The 15,177-nt window shown below is 37.0% G+C and overlaps 1 pseudogene; it reads right to left on the reverse strand.

Annotated features, from left to right (window-relative positions):
* Positions 1-367: 367 nt before the first annotated feature.
* LOC135228942 (amidophosphoribosyltransferase-like) overlaps positions 368-15,177 on the reverse strand; it is a 50,845-nt pseudogene continuing 36,035 nt past the window's right edge.

Genomic DNA, 15,177 nt, shown 5'->3' on the forward strand with positions numbered 1-15,177 from the left:
AATTTATATTTTAAAACAAAATATCGTATCAGCTACTATTCCACTTCTACAATGTATTCCCCAGTGAGACAAGCCGTACAAGTACCCTTATTTTCAAAACATTTTAGACATTCCTATTTTCCGGAATCATGATCTCTTGCTTTTCCATTATCTACAACAAAAAAAACCCCATTATCTGTGGTTTAAAAAAGAATGTTAAGCCTAAGCAAGACTAAAGGGGCACACTAGCCCAGGGGCAAGGACTAGAAGGCATGAGGGGACAGAAAATCTGGTAATAGGGAACCCAAGTTTGAGAAGGGGGAGCACTGACATGTCGTTAAGTTGTTAACCAGTGTGATAAAACAGTATGTGTGCTGTTTAATGAGAAGCTAGTTTGTTCTGTAAACCTTCATCTAAAGTCCAAAAAAAGCCCTTTTCATACAGATGAAACAAGTTCTTTTATTGAAATACACAACACTGTTTGCTCCTGGATATTCTGCATGTTGATAAAATATTGGTTGATTAACAATAAGTATTCTTTTGTGGGGATGTTTATTCCCACAAAGTATGGGAATCTTTTGATGACGAAGCTGCTCAAATACATACCTCTTTTGCAAGAGATTCTTTGAGAAATTTTATTATAGTTGGAAAAGTATTGCCTCTCACAATTGAATCATCTATAGTAACAATTCCTTTGCTATTAAAGTTTTCTGACAGTATTCTAATTTCATTTTGTAATACCAAGTTGTCATAAACTCATATTTGGCTAGATGAAGGTTTCTCCTACCCATCAGTTTTTACACAACACCTCCACATATGGAAGTCTTGCATAACCAAGAACATTGGGAGTAGAAAATTATGGAAGAGTGTTTACCACATCCATATCCTCAGGTACTTCAATTACCAGCTGCTGCTCATAATGGTATGTTACCTATGTTACCATGTAAACCACTTTGGTCTTCATATATATTATTTGGCTTTGCAAACTAACATATTCAAGGATTTAAAAAAGTCATTGGCTTTACATTAGACCTTAATATAATATCAAAAGTTTGGACATTATGTCTAGGTATTTTCACAATTTTTTAGGCAAGGCTTCAGCACAACACATTGCCCTCATACATAAAAAGCTGCAAGATTCTGAAGACACAGCCTATCCTTCTGTTTTGAGTTTGTTTGTTTGTTTGTTTTTCCTCTTTTGCACTTAAGTCAGACACAGGAATGAGAAAATATGCACTGAATGATTTCCATACGGGTCACATACTGCATAAATAGCACCTTTGTACATGATAAGTGCAAGATGTTATTTATGCAGTATGTGATCCTTATGAAAATCCTTCTCTGTATATTTTCTTATTCCTGTGTCTGACATAAGTGCAAAAGAGGGGGAAAAAAAGCTCAAAATGATAGCCCTGGTGGCGCAGTGGTTAAGAGCTTGGCTGCTAACCAGAAGGTTGGCAGTTGGAATCTACCAGGTGCTCCTTGGAAGCCCCATGGGGCAGTTTTACTCTGTCCTATATGGTCGCTATGAGCCCGGACTGACTCAAGAGCAATGGGTTTGATTTTTTGTTTTGGTGCTGATAAGCAAGGACTGCCATAGATGCACTCTTCATTAAAATATTAATCCTTGCTACTCAGTCTGGAGTTTCATCTTGTTTTTAGGAGGTGCATATGTCAGTAACTGTGTTATCATTTTACAAACAGAACCTGTGGATGGATCAATAGCATGACACAGCCTTTTCCTTAACCGGGCAACATTAACCAATTGCCACAAATTTTAACCAATTAACATTAACCAATTGCCACAACATTAGCCATGTGCCACAACTTTTCCCATGAAGCATTTCAACAACAAATGACTGCAATTCTCTAATTCATAGTTTCCTACAGTAGGATACTTCACCTGTACAATCTCTAATAAGTAGCCCCCTACTTACAATGTAGTCTGGTTAGGATGAACCACACTTATGGCCATCCTTTTTGTGTGTGTGTGTACCTAAAAAAAAATTTTTTTTTATCCTTAGTAATGTGTACTAAATACAATGTTGCAGCCTGTAATTTGCTGATGTTATCATTCTTGGATATTCACTAACAGATATTCCATTTTATGGTTTACTGTTCAAAACAGTGCTATATAGATTTAGTTTTCTAAACTAAATCAGGGGCTTCAGTTTCTTGAAAACATGGACCTAAATGCCGATTGATTTGCTAAAGACAATAGGCAGATTCAGGAAGCGGTGAGGTGTTACCCCAAAATATATGAAGAGAAAAAGAAAAGGACCATATAGGCACAGAGTAGGAAGAGCAAGGGGAGAAAAAGAATGATTTCTTTGATATTATATGTTGTTACTCATTGGAATGGGTTCCTTTAAAGGATAATCTGCTTTGTTTCTTCCTGTTTAAATAGTGTCTCCACAGAATGTTATTTGTGGCCCAGAAGTTAGCACTGAGTCTAGGCAAAATGGTGAAATAGCTAGTTTGCCTTCAGGTCTACTGTGTCCATACTCCTGATTAATGTTAGAACAGTGCTAAACAGGACTTCAGAGATTACTTATTCCATCCACCTTACCCTCTTTTGATAGATGGAGAAATCTGAATATAGAGAATTCCAGGAATTTACCCAAGATTACAGGAAATAATTTCCAGAAAAGGAAAGAGAACTAGGTATTCTGACTTCCAGCCTAATGCTCTTTTCATCACATCATGGATTCTATGGTGTTCTACTTTTCCTTTTAGGGTCCCTCCAACTCTCATGTCCTTAGCACTCAGGCTTCCCTTCCAAGTGGAACGCAACAACAAACTCAGACCTTCGTCTTACCCATTGCTCTATTTTACATGTTCAACCTTGGGTTTTTTTTTTTTTACCATTATTGTCAGAGCTCTTCTCTCTCCTCAGGAATGGATAATGAAGCCATATTAATTTGATCATTGTTATTCATGTATTACCTCTTCTAAGTAGAAGTATTGTCATAATACCATTAACCCAAAGGAGAGACAGCCATGGTAGAAATTTCAGTCACCAAAGCAGGCTTCTAGGGAGATATTTTGGATCAGGATTGTGTGTCTAGGATTCTCCAAATCATACCACATATGATCTAAGCAAGTAGATGCCTTTTGTTAAGATAATCATGTTACTAACTAGACTGGCAGTTATTTTGTATTCTAGTTTACTGTGGTCTTATAGTTAGGGCTCAAGTCCTTAACCCTAAATTGCCTCTCTAAATTTAATTTTAGTGACTTACCAGCACATCGGATCTGCATAGACATAAATCAGACTTATTATAGATTTCTGGGAAAAAAACTCTATCAACAATACACTTTGCAGTTTTATTTCAGTTTATATTACTGCCTTCAATAATAAATTGGCCATGCTTCACTGGAGAACAGTTTAAATTACCCAGAAAAGATTTCCAGCCTTCCTACAAAAAGACTGTCTTTTGGATACTTTTTTCTATTGCAAATAGTCTTGAAAGACCTACTTTTTGGCTTCTTTTATAGTGAATGTTCTTGATCCATTAGATGAAGCTGTTTGTTCTTCTTGAAAAACTAACCTACAAACATTTTAAAATATAGTAGTCTTGTAATCCTCCTAATATATTAGAATTGTTTAATTTTTTGACAAAAATTGACATGTGCATATACATATATATATATACAAAAGTGACTTCTGTCTTTCTTTATAATTATAAAAATTGCAACTGGAGAGATTCTCCTACCCCCACCCCCAGAAAACTCTGGTTTATAATAAGAGAGGATTGTTTTTGTAACGTCCATGTCTTAGAATGGGCCTCTCTATGCTCAAACGGTATATGTCAGATTTTTTAAAAACCTTTTTCTTCCTGGTGTCTTGCACTTTGAGGAATGAAAGTCCATAAACCAAAAGATCTAGTATGGAAAGAAGTGCCATGGTCATAAATGGGAAACAAATAACAGGATACAAGAGTCAAAAGTAAAATGCAACAGCTCAGTGGGTTGAATTCATTTAGAGTCAGAGTTAGAATATTCCACAGGGGTGGCAAAAGCACACGTTTTTCCTCTATCTTAAACAGAAAGGAGAACAAGTGTCCTACATTTAAGCTTCGTGGAACATAGTTTGCACAGTTTTCTTTTCTTTGTTTTGCAAACTGAGAGTGAGGTTAGAAAATAAATGTAGGTCAGAATTAGCAAAGAACTAGCCAGCCGGCTGATGTCATTTGCATATAAGTCTTGATTTGTGTTCTCAAGGGACATTCAATTAGTTCTTGAAGGGCTTTTTCAGCGGTGATAATTTAGATCCAAGGTAAGCCCAAAGCCTTCTTTTCATTTTAAACAGGACTAGATTATCTTGGTTTAGTTGAAACCTGATTATAGATTGTGTTGTAATGTGTCACAGTCAGTAATCTTAAAATAATTGGGAATATTTCCCCCACAAAAAATTTATCTAAGTAAACCATTTGATAATGAAGAAGTAAAGTCAGGGAATATAGGACATTTTCCCATAACTAGAGGGAGGGAAGGAGGCTGAAGAATTTATTCCTACTCTTTTTGTAGAGTTCTACCCTTTTTTTCTAGCCAGTTAATTATTACTAACACAAACCTGTATGCATACTCCACAGCTTTGTGGGTAGAAATAACAGCTTCTTCTGATACCCTGGTGACATGATCTAGAAGGCTGGAGGAGGCATACATGAATTGGGAATCAATAGATCCTAAGCCTCCTGCATTCTATGGTGAATGTAGCCTCCCACTTCCCTATTGCTGTAAAATCAGAGCCTGAAAATGGTACACAGCAATCTGGGCAAAAGGATGTATGTATCTTCAGACTGATGAGGGAAGCAGCTGCACTCTAAAAAAAAAAGTGGACTAAAATTGGGATTAAATCAAATTACTTTTCAGGTTAGGCTGTACTTTGTGATCTTCAGAAAATTGATAGTTTTTAAAAGTTCTTTGTGTTCCCTACAATAAAGGTTCTTGGAAGCAAAGCAAAACCTGGAGTAATACATCAAAGGAGATTATCAAATACATACTTTCCCATCCCCTGCCCCCGGGCTGGATTGGCTAAAATAAATTGAAAGAAATGCATAAGAACAATGGGAAAACTGGAATAAAGATCACCACAGTGAAGTAACTCATGGTAAAAAGCAATTAGTCATTTAAGCATCATTAACATTGCACTTACTAGAAAATTGCCAGCTATCCAGCTAAACCAGCTCAGAGATTTGGCCCAGAGGCAATACTCACCTGAACTTGTGTCTGAAACACTGAAGAATGGTTTTATGGTCAATCCAATTGGTCTCTATTATGACCCCCATTCCCTTCCCTCTCACTTAATCTCTTAAGCTACCAGCCACACCCTGCCTTCTCTCTTCCTCCTTGTTCTGGACCCTATTTCAGTGACACTTTCAAAAGCTTTTTCAATTTCTTCAGTTCCTTCACCTTCCATCTCAGCATTGGTAACCCCAGCCCAGTCCTGGCTCAGTTCAGTGGTCCACTTTGCCTGTTCTTGTTCCAAGGCTGCTGAAGATCCATCTGGGGGAAAATTGCATATCCAAGTTAATTGGCTCCACTACAAATGAGTGCTTTCCAACCTCAGCTGGACCTTAATCCTTCTATCATCCATAGTTGTTGGCTCCTTCTTCCATTTCCCACAGCATCTGTTCCAAACTTTTATTTCTTTTTTCAAGCCCTCACTTCTGGCCTCCTTACTTAGAGCAGATGACCTACATATCCATTCCCAAAAAAATGTCCCCAGGTGACAATTATCTTTGGGCTTCCCATTCAGTGTCCTTGTAGTAATTCATCCTTTTTTTCTTTTTCTCTCCTATATCATTGAACCTCTTTTGAACTCTTCCCATCGTTCCTCACAGCTTGTAAATGTGCTTCAGTCTCAACTGTTTTACATAGATGCCAAAGCTTTTACTCCCCCTCCTACTCCTCAAGACACATCTGTATCATTCCTTTCATAACCAAAGAATATTTAATGTCTCCAACTCTTCACCTTCAATTTCCTCCTCAATCTAGATATACTTGCATGTTGGTCCCCAGAGTTTTACAAGGCTTGTCATGAAAAACTTAGAAAAATGATTAGCCCCCATGTAACTCTCCCCTCCACTTCCTAGGGACAATCACTTTCAATTATTTTAGCTATTAATTTAGTTGCCACTCGACCATCTACTTTCTAGCTTCCAAAATTGTGTTGTTGTAGTCTTGCTTCTTTTTCTCTTTGTATTTGTGGTTTTATACATCTAAAAAATCCATACTTCTGTATTAAAGTGGTTTCAGGAGGGAATAAAATTAGATGCTTAGGTTCAATCAGTTACATTTATTGGAAATTTCCATTCTTTTACTGTAGATCCTCTTATTCTGTCTGCTACTTCAGGGTATTCCTCAACACACAATTCTCAGCTTCCTTTCTTATCTCCATTTAGTCTTCCTGGATGATTATATTACTCCTGTGGCTTCAACTATGCCCTCTACGAAGAGGGTTTAGTAGTCTATATCTCTAGACCTGAATTTTTTCCTGAGCCCCAAACCATTCATCTATATACTACAGCCCTCCATCTAGGTGTACCACAAAACCACAACAACAAAAAAAAACCTGTTGCCCTCAAGTCGATTCCAACTCATAGCGGCCCTATAGACATATAGGTGCCCGACAGACATGTCAAATACAACCTATTCAAAATCAAACTCATCCTTTACTTCCAAAAGTGTTCCCCCTCTTGCCATTCTTCTCCTAGTTAATAGAATCCATTAGTCCTCAAGCTAGAAAACTCAGTTACTTTCATCCATCTCCTCAACAAGGAATTTGTGTGCCTTTTGAAGGCGGACATGATGTATAATTCGTTTCTGGGTCTCCTAGCTGTTAGCACAGTTCCTCAAATACTCTGAGTAGGAACTCACATAAGTTTTCTAGATTGATGGAAACTTGCTTTTGGAATCTAAATATAGTACAAAGCTAAAGTCACCAGTAGACAAACACACAACAATGTGTCCAGTTCATGCATAGTTAAACTTTTTATTTTATGAAATTCTTATTTAACATGAAACAAAGTTATGCATGATTCTTTTATGATTAAAAGAATCTCCTTTGTTTTGTTTTTAAACAGTCCAGTTCTTATATTGAGACAAAAGCAATTATATAACTTTTGCCTCATTATATAGATCTCTGTGAGTAAAATTCTAGATTGGAAGTTCAAAACTGCTTTGTGTTTTAATGAGGATCTCTAGCTGCAGGTAAGTGTTTAGCTGCTAACAAAACGGTTGGCAGTTCATATTCACTAGTGCTCCTTGGAAACCCTATGGAGCAATATTGCTTTAACCTGTAGGGTTGCTATGAGTTGGAATCGACTCGAAGGCAACAGGTTTTTTGTTTGTTTGTTTGAAAACTTCTTTAAAAAGTACCAGGAGTTATTACTTTAGAAAATCTAGTAAAGTATGCTGCAAATGCTTCCAAAACATTCTATTTTGATAAATACAAAATAATAACAATAATGACAGTCTCTGGGACCTATGAGAGAAGAAAATCCACAAGAAGAATAAAATTTTCTTTTTCCCACTTTTTCCCCCTTGTCTCTAAACAGAAACAAATAAATCTACACATGAATGTCCTCTTGAGATTTCTTTGGTCTTCACAATGATTAAAATTCTTTTCACTCTTTTATAATGTTATGAGGAGGATATATGTTTATAGATCTTTATTATCAGATCAATCCTACACAGCCCATTAATTTTGTTTATACACATTTAATTTGTGTCAAGATTTTTTCTCAGATGAAAAAATGAGGAATTACCATTTCCAATTCAGAGTCCAGTAATGTGAACTAAACCTTTACTATTTCCTAGACTCTATGCTAGAGACTTCACATACATTTTCTCATTTAACCCTTGTACCGGACTCCAGGTTTGGAAACTAGAGATAGTTAACTTTTGTTTTACAAACCAGGGAAAAGATGTTCAAGAAGTTAACGGATTTGCCTACAGCCAGTCACACAGCTAGTAAGTAGTAGGCCTGGGATTTGAACCCAACTTGCCTGACTTTAAGTCCAATATTCTTCACATTATAAAATAGAAACATCTTATTCCACAGGTACTCTTTGTAGGCCTGTTCTCATATTGCACAGATACAATCTCGTATCACTTTCGCCAATAATACTTTACTTAGTTCTCACCACAGTGGAATTAGTTCCACTAAGTTGTGTGCAAATCTGGTTGGTAGCAGTGGCATGTAACTTGGAAAATACAGGCATACCCCTCTATGAATGTGATTGGTGACCACTAGAGCAAGCTAATGCAGAGGTGAAATAAGTAGAGTAGAGAATGTGCTCAGATTTGTTGAGTCAGGATTATTGGAATATATATTAAAGAATATATACTAACTTCTACTTTTTCAAGCAAGAAAACCATACTTCACAGAAACCAAGTGACTTGTCCAAAGCCACAGTCAACTAGCAACACAGCCAGCACTGAGACTTATATTTTTATTTTAGCTTCTTTTGTTTTAAGAGGAAAAACTCACCTTCCTAGCTTGCTAATGTGCCTGAAAAAAACTACCATCATAGATTTGCACTTTGGGATTCAGTCATTTTATATTAATTACACAGACCCTCTCAGAAGAGGTAAATAATTCATACTGGTGTAAGTCCTCCACCTCTTCCTGTTCAATGTCAGAGCCATGAAGACTGTTGAGGATTTAGCCATTGTGATGATCGGGAGACAGAACAGGTCAATTCTGAGTTGAGGAGAGGAAGAGAGAAGTCCAGGGCCCTGATTGCTGGGGGAAAGGGTCACAGTAAAGGAATTTGCATCACCACCGGAGAGTATAAGGCCGTAAGATACTTGGGGAGCTATGGATAAGAGACAAATACCACAAAAGGGGAGAGGGCATAAAAACAGCATTAAATGGCTAATGTATTCAAACTCAGTCAGCACCACAGATTTGGCCTTAGGCAGCAGTGGTCTTTTAATGGTTTTATTTGTTTTTACCTTCTACTACTATGGCTATATGGGGATTTGGAAAAAAGCTTTTATGTACCTAAGGGTTTGTATTTTTCTTTATAAATTGAACCATAATCCTCTCCATCATTTGACTCTGTTATGCTTGAAACAATCATCAAAACATTCCTTATTTTCATTCCTCTAAGCATGCATGTGGCAGTCAGAGCCAATCAGCTATGAGGCCAATTGTGTCCCCGCTGGCAATTCAGAAATTGCCTATTAACAGCTTCAGGGATGCCTGATGAAGGCATTCATTTGATAATGATTCTAATTTGTTGCAAAATAAAGTGATTAAGTCTATCTGGTACAATGTGTCCTTGGTTAATATCTATGTTCCTGATGGTTCTGGATGTTATCTATCAGATGGTAACTGTCAAAAGATATCTTTAAATAGGAATAGAAGGGAAATTTCTCAAAAAAATTAAGAGCATATATACAAAACCAACAGCCAACATTATACTCATTGGAGAAAAGCTGAGAGCTTTCCCCTTGAAAACAGGAACTAGACAAGGATGCTCATTATCACCACTCTTATCCAACATTGTACTGGAAGTCCTGGCCAGAGAAATATGACAAGAAAGATTTAAAAAAGTATCCAAATCAGAAAGAAAGAAGTAAAACTATCTGTATTTGCAGATGACATGATCCTGTTCATAGAAGACCCTAAAAATTCCACAAGAAAACTGCTGGAACTAATAGAAGAACTTAGCAACATTACAGGGTACAAGATCAACAAACAAAAATCAGTTGGGCTCCTCTACACTAACAAAAACTACTTAGAAATAGAAATAAAAAAATACCATTTAAAATAGCCCCCAAACTGATAAAATACCTAGGAATTAACCTAACCGAGGATGAAGAAGACTTATACAATGAAAATTATAAAACACGACTACAAGAGACTAAAAGAAAAAAAAAAGAGACTTACAAAAATGGAAAGACAGAGGTGTGACCAAGATGGCGGAGTAGTCAGACACTTCTGGTAATCCCTCTTACAACAAAGACCAGAGAAAACAAGTGAAACAGTTGCATATTTAACAAGCTAGAAGCCCTGAACATCAAAGGCAAAGTTAGAAAATGGACTGAGCAGCAGGGAGAGGGAGAGATGGTTCAGAAGTGGTGAAGGGTTGCCGGACCTGACTCGGCAGGAACACTCAGGCAAGACACCCTGGAGTGACCATGGCAGGGCTGACAGTAGTGTTACAGATATGGTTTCCTCAGGGAGAGACAGCAAACTGCACAGCCTACTCACACCTCCAGAACCAGAGAAGAACAGTACTCTTGGAAAAAGCTAAGTACTTTTTATTTTACCACATCCCCAGCCCTCAAGCCAGCCTCAGTGGCTGTCGATTTCTCTGGGCCTGAGATAGGTCCTGCTGCTTGCCCTGAGACATTCTCCCAGCCTTGCAGAAGAAATAAATTAACAATTGGGGGTAAAGATAACCTGCCAGCTCCACTAAACTGAGGAGCTCTGGACAGAAGCAGCTTCTGTCCAGGCACAAATGGTCCACGAATGTTAAATACCTTTCACCCTTGCATGGACCTGTGTGGTCCCATTTCAGGCAAATAGGCCCTTGTTGGCAGACTGCAACTGTTTCAGCTGTGCAGGAGAGAGGTAGGTTTTTGATGTTTGACACCATTTTGACTATTAAACAGGGTCCTCACTTACCCACATCAGGGGCTTAAGGATTGGTGGCTCCACCCATGCCACCTAGCCACCCATGAAAGGGGTCCAGGGATAAGTGGTACCTCCCAGTCTTTACAACCAAAAGCAACGGGTGCCCATGGTTTGGCTGCACAACCCACCCACCTGTGCGCTCTAGGGAACAGGGATGCACTTTCCTCACAGACACTCAGGGGATGGTGGTCAGCCCCCTGCCTTGTTCAGAGTGTGAACCCCAGCTGCAACCTGATGCCTGTGTCTACACCAATCACCCCTGCCCCTCTAAGACTATAAGACAGAGCCTGTACCACACACTTGATGACCAGCTACCTGGATGCCTGACCTGAATCCATACAAGAAAAGTGAATGAACTCCTAGACTCATATACCTGGTAAGAGCTCTAGCTGTGACAGGACGTTAGAGCTTCAAAGGCTAAAATAATCCAGCTAGCTCACTAAAGCAGCCTATTTGGGCATATCAAAACAAAGCAAGAAGCTAGGATACAGTAAGTAAACATAAAATAAACTAATACAATAGCTTATAGGTGGCTAGGAGACAACAATCAATATCAAATCACATAGTAAGCAGATCATGATCTCTTCAACAAGCTCTCGAAACAAAGAGTCAAGCAATATTCCAGATGAAAGTGTCTTCCTGGAATTACCAGATGCAGAATACAAAAGATTAATACACAGAACTCTTCAGGACATCAGGGACAAGATCAGAAAGGATATCAGGCAAAATGCAGAACAAGCCAAGGAACACACAGATAAAGCAGTTGAAGAAATTAAAAAGGTTATTCAAGAACATAATGAAAAATTTAACACACTTTAAGAATCCATATAGAGACAGCAATCAGAAATTCAGAAGATTAACAATGAAACTACAGAATTAGATAACTCAATACAGAGGAGAAGAGTTGAGGAAATGGAAAGCAGAATTAGTGAGACTGAATATAAAACACTGGGCAACAATATATTCCAAGAAAAATCAGATAAAAGAATTAAAAAAAAAAATGAAGAAACTAAGAATCATGTGGGACTCTATCAAGAGAAATAACCTACGAGTGATTGAGGTACCAGAAGAGGGAGGGATAAGAGAAAATACAGAGAGAATTGTTACTTTTTGGCAGAAAACTTCCCTGATATCATGAAAGGTGAGATGATATCTATCCAAGATACTCATCGAACTCTACATTAGGTAGATTTTAAAAGAAAGTCACCAAGACATATTATAATCACACATGCTAAAGCCAAAGATAGAGAATTTTAAGAGCGGCTAGGGATAAACAAAAAGTCACCTACAAAAGAGAGCCAATAAGAATAAGCTCGGGCTACTCAGTAGAAACTGCGCAGGCAAGAAGGGAATGGGATGACTTATATAAAGCATTGAAGGAAAAAAAAATGAAAGCCAAGCATCGTATATCCAGCAAAACTGTCTCTCAAATATGAATGCGAAATTAGGACATTTTCAGATAAAAGAAATTTAGGGCATTTGTAAAAACCAAACCAAAACTACAAAAATACTAAAGGGAGTTCTCTGGTTAGAAAAATCAGTAAAATCAGATACCAACTGAAGACTAGAACACTGGACAGAGCAAGCACATGTAAACCCAGATAGGGAAATCACAAAAATAAATCAGGATAAAAAAAACACTCAAAACAGGGAAATGGCAATGTCATTATGAGAAAGATTACAACATTAAAACAATAAAGAGGAACCAAGAAATGTAGTCATAGATCTTTCATATGGAGAGGAAGTCAAGGCGATATAAAGAAATAAAAGTTAAGTTTAAACATAGAAAAATAAGGGTGAATATTAAGATAACCACAAAGGAGACTAACAATCCTACTCGTTAAAATAAAGTACAAAAAAAAAATAAAGACTCAGTAAAAACAAAATCAACAACAACAAATAGGAAAATTATGCAGCACAAAAAATTAAGTGGGAAAAAGAAACTGTCAACAACACATAAAAAAGACATGAAAATGACATCACTAAACTCGTTCCTATCCATAATCATGCTGAATGTAAATGGACTAAATGGTCTGAATGCATCAACAAAGAGACGGAGTGGCAGAATGGATTAAAAAAACACTATCCGTCTATATGCTGCCTACAAGAGACACACCTAAGACTTAAAGACAAAAAAAACAACTAAAACTCAAAGGATGGAAAAAAATATATATCAAGCAAATGACAACCAAAAAAGAGCAGGAATGGCAATATTAATTTCTGACAAAATAGACTTAAAGTTATATCCACCACAAAGGATAAGGAAGGACACTATCTGATGATTAAAGCGACAATATACCAGGAGGATATAATGGTATTAAATATTTATGCATTCAATGATGGGGCTTCAAGATACATAAAACAAACCCTAGCAGCATTCAAAAGTGAGATAGACAGCTCCACAATAATACCAGGAGACTTCAACTCACCTCTTTCAGTGAAGGACAGAATATCCAGAAAGAAGCTCAATAAAGATATGGAAGATCTAAATGCCACAATCAACCAACTTGACCTCATAGACATATGCAGAACACTCCACCAAACAGCAGCCAAGTATACTTTCTTTTCTATTGCACATGGAATATTCTCTAGAACAGAACACATATTAGGTCATAAAGGAAGCCTTAACAGAACCCGTAACATTTAAATCTTACAAAGCATCTTCTCTGACCATAAATCCATAAAAGTAGAAATCAATAACTGAAAAGGTGGGGAAAAAAAATCAAATACTTGGAAACTGAAAAATACCCTGCTCAAAAACAACTGGGTTATAGAAGAAATTAAGGATGGAATATAGAAATTCATAGAATCCAATGAGAATGAAAACACCTCCTATCAGAACGTTTGGGACAGAGCTGAAGCATTCCTAAGAGGTCAATTCATAGCAATAAATGCACACATCCAAAAAGAAGGGCCAAAATGAGAGAATTATCCCTACAACTTGAACAAATAGAAAGAGAGCAACAAAAGAAACCCACAGGCACCAGAAGAAAGCAAATAATAAAAATTAGAGCAGACTTAAGTGAAATAGAGAACAGAAAAACCATCAAAAGAGTTAAGAAGACCAAAAGCTGGTTGTTTGAAAAAATTAACAAAATTCATAAACCATTGACCAAACTGACAAAAGAAAAACAGGAGAGGAAGCAAATAACCTGAATAAGAAATGAGATGGGTGGTATCACAAGAGAAGCAACTGAAATTAATGGAATCATGTCAGATTACTATGAAAAATTGTACTCTAACAAATTTGAAAATGTAGAAGAAATGGATGCATTTCTAGAAACACACTACCTACACTACCATAAATGGAGGTAGAACAAGTAAATAAACCCATAAAAAAAAGAGAGAGATTGAAAAGGCAATTAAATAACTCCCATCCAAAAAAAAAAAGCTCTGCCCCGGACAGCTTCACAGGACAGTCCTAGCAAACATTCAGAGAAGAGTTAACACCACAACTACTAAAGGTAGTTCAGAGCATAGAAAAGGGTGGAATATTCCCAAACTCATTCTATGAATCCAGCATATCCCTGATACCAAAACCAGGGCAAGACACCACTAAAAAAGAAAATTACAGACCTATATCCCTCATGAACTTAGATGCAAAAATCCTCAACAAAATTCTAGCCAATAGAATTCAAGAAATATATAAAAAAAAAATTCCCCACGACCAAGTGGTTTTCATACCAGGTATGCAGCAATTGTTCAGTATAAGAAAAACAATCAATGTAATCCATTATGTAAATAAAACAAAATACAAGAACCACATGAACTTATCAATTGCTGCAGAAAAGGCACTTGAAAAAGTCCAACACCATTCATGATAAAAACTCTCACCCAAATACGAATAGAAGGGAAATTCCTTAATGGAATAAAGGGCATTTATACAAAGACACTAGCCAACAACATCCTAAGTGGAGAAAGTCTGAAAGCATTCCTCTTGAGAATGAGAACCAAACGAGGACGCCCTTTATCACCACTCTTATTCAACATAGTTCTGGAGGTCATAGCCAGAGAAATTAGGCTAGATAAAGAAAAAAAGGGCATCTAAATTGGTAAGGAATAAGTAAAAGTATCTCTACTTGCAGATGACGTAATCTTATCACAGAAAACCAAAAGAACACTCAAGAAAACTACTGAAACTAATAAAATAGTTCAGCAAATTATCAGGATACAAGATAAACATACAAAAATCAGTTGGATTCCTCTACACCAACAAAAAGAACATTGATGAAGAAGTCACCTAATCAATACCATTTACAGTAGCCCCCAAGAAGATAAAATACTTAGGAATAAACCTGACCAGAGATGTAAAAGACCTATACAAAGAAATCTACAGGGCACTACTGCAAGAAACAAAAAGAGACCTACATAAGTGGAAAAACATATCTTGCTCATGGATAGGAAGACTCAACATTGTAAAAATATCTATTCTACTGAAAGCAATCTATAGAGACAATGCAATTCTGATCCAAATTCCAATGACACTTTTTAATGAGATGGAGGAACAAATCAGCCACTTCATATGGAAGAGAAAGAGGCCCCAG

The sequence above is a fragment of the Loxodonta africana genome, chromosome X, assembly GCF_030014295.1.
Source record: "Loxodonta africana isolate mLoxAfr1 chromosome X, mLoxAfr1.hap2, whole genome shotgun sequence".
Lineage (NCBI taxonomy): Eukaryota > Metazoa > Chordata > Mammalia > Proboscidea > Elephantidae > Loxodonta > Loxodonta africana.